Here is a 2,715-nt window from a genome sequence, read left to right as displayed (position 1 = left end):
TGTCCGACAATGCTAGTGTGAGTGTTCACCCATAGGAACTTTTCTGTACCTTCGCTAGCAGATCACGTGTCACGGGGAACGGTTAGCGAGGCTGTGCTGGGAAAGGAGAAATTTGCCAGAGGTTAGACATGTCCATGTATGCGGGCGGCCTCTCATCACCTATAAATGTGTGGAGGGGGTGTTATACACAATGCCCTTGAGCGTCCTTATAATTGAGGTGGTCATATGCATAGTGATGCCCCCGCCAATCGCATAACCAGCCATGTTTTCGACTGGCATGGCCCTTTACCCTTCAGCACGGCGGTCTCCGTTGGCACTTTGGCAACCAGTTCTTCATCGTGGGAAAAATTTTTTAGTGATCAAGAAGGATTTTGTCTATATGGGTGCACCTCAACAGGCGTGTAGGAGGCATATGCCTGGGAAATGGATGTCTCTGAGTGGCCTTACAATTGAGGTGGCTACGTGCGCGGTGCATCTCGTATAGACTCGAGGCTTCTTTCTGAGTAGTGGTGACAGCGAGTTCGAGGGTAAAGGGTTCCGTACGGGATGTTTTTCCCAGGTGCCTCTGAACTGAGGCTCCCTGTTCGGCCCTCTCCAGTCGAGGATGGGACACTTTCCTCTTGTGTGTAATCTTTGAGCGTTGTGAGTCCTGCATGTGCTTTTAACGTCATTCTTGTTGCTTGTGCGGCGGATTATGTTTGGATGCATGACGGAGCGAATGCAAATTTTAGTTTCCCATCAAGGCAAGCATCCCTTGGCTGTAGTAGGTCTTGGGGGTCCCCCTCGTTGTTAGAAGCTACCTGGTCAATCCGGCCAGTAGTCATATGCTTGTCTCAAACATTAAGCCATGCATGTCTAAGTATGAACTATTTCAAACTGTGAAACTGCGGATGGCTCATTAAATCAGTTATAGTTTCTTTGATGGTACTTTGCTACTCAGATAACCATAGTAATTCTAGAGCTAATACGTGCACCAAATCCTGACTCTTGGAAGGGATGCATTTATTAGATAAAAGGTCGGCATGGGCTCGCCCGCTATTCCAGTGATTCATGATAACTCGACGGATCGCACGGCCTTTGTGCTGGCGACGCTTCATTCAAATTTCTGCCCTATCAAATTTTGATGGTAGGATAGAGGCCTACCATGGTGGTGACGGGTGACGGAGAATTAGGGTTCGATTCTGGAGAGGGAGCCTGAGAAATGGCTACCACATCCAAGGAAGGCAGCAGGCGTGCAAATTACCCAATCCTGACACGGGGAGGTAGTGACAATAAATAACAATACTGGGCTCATCAAGTCTGGTAATTGGAATGAGTACAATCTAAATCCCTTAATGAGGATGGATTGAAGGGCAAGTCTGGTGCCAGCAGCCGCGGTAATTCTAGCTCCAATAACGTATATTTAAGTTGTTGCAGTTAAAAAGCTCATAGTTGGACCTTGGGTCATCACGGTTGGTCCGCCTTTTGGGTGTGGACTAGCCCTCACGTCCCTTCTGCCGGCGGCATGTTCCTGGCCTTAATTGGCTAGGTCGCGGTTCCGACACCGTTACTTTGAAAAAATTAGAGTGCTCAAAGCAAGCCTATGCTCTGAATACATTAGCATGGAATAACGCGATAAGAGTCTGGTCCTGTTCTGTTGGCCTTTGGGACCGGAGTAATGATTAATAGGGACTGTCGGGGGCATTCATATTTCATTGTCAGAGGTGAAATTCTTGGATTTATGGAAGACAAACCACTAAGAAAGCATTTTCCAAGGATGTTTTCATTAATCAAGAATGAAAGTTGGGGGCTCAAAGACGATCAGATACCGTCCTAGTCTCAACCATAAACAATGCCGACCAGGGATTGGCAGATGTTGCTCTAAGGACTCCGCCAGCACCTTCTGAGAAATCAGAGTGTTTGGGTTCCGGGGGGAGTATGGTAGCAAGGCTGAAACTTAAAGGAATTGATGGAAGGGCACCACCAGGAGTGGAGCCTACGGCTTAATTTGACTCAACACGGGGAAACTTACCAAGTCTAGACATAGTAAGGATTGATAGATTGAGAGCTCTTTCTTGATTCTATGGGTGGTGGTGCACGGCCGTTCTTAGTTGGTGGAGCGATTTGTCTGGTTAATTCTATTAACGAATGAGACCTCAGCCTGCTAACTAGCTACGCGGAGGTTCCCCTTCGCGGCTAGCTTCTTAGAGGGACTATGGCCTCCTAGGCCATGGAAGTTTGAGGCAATAACAGGTCTGTGATGCCCTTAGATGTTCTGGGCCGCATGCGCACTACACTGATGCAACCAACGAGTTTCTCTCCCTAGCCTAAAAGGTTTGGGAAATCTTGCATATTTACTCATGTACGTGATCCAAAATCGATCAACTTATTTTTTTGGTTAACGCCCAAAGTTTTGAACATAAATCGAGTTGGCTACCCCGACTCGAATCGCCTCTGAATTTTTTGCACAACACATGTCACCATGCTTGACTTGATTCTAAGTTCCTTGAGTCATGTACATGGTCCAAAAGAGGTCAAATTTTTTCTTTTTGGGGTTAATGCCCAAAGTTTTCAACTCGAGCCGTGTCGGCAACCCGAACACGAATCGCTCCAACTAACCGAACCCCAACTCGAATTGCGTCGAGCCTTAACTGCCTCCAATTTTTTTGCACAACTCATGTCACTGTGCTCGACATGATTCTAAGTGCGCCGAGTCATGTGCATGATCCAAAGGCG

The 2,715-nt window shown here is 47.3% G+C and overlaps 1 pseudogene; it reads left to right on the top strand.

The window, feature by feature from the left end:
- Positions 1 to 800: 800 nt before the first annotated feature.
- Positions 801 to 2,475, top strand: LOC149573685 (18S ribosomal RNA; annotated as a pseudogene).
- The last annotated feature ends 240 nt before the right edge of the window (positions 2,476 to 2,715 follow it).

The sequence above is a fragment of the Cupressus sempervirens genome, chromosome 2 (assembly GCF_028749045.1).
Source record: "Cupressus sempervirens isolate cs-2001-9-10 chromosome 2, ASM2874904v1, whole genome shotgun sequence".
NCBI classification, from domain to species: Eukaryota; Viridiplantae; Streptophyta; class Pinopsida; order Cupressales; family Cupressaceae; genus Cupressus; species Cupressus sempervirens.
This window is presented reverse-complemented; position numbering and strand designations above follow the sequence as displayed.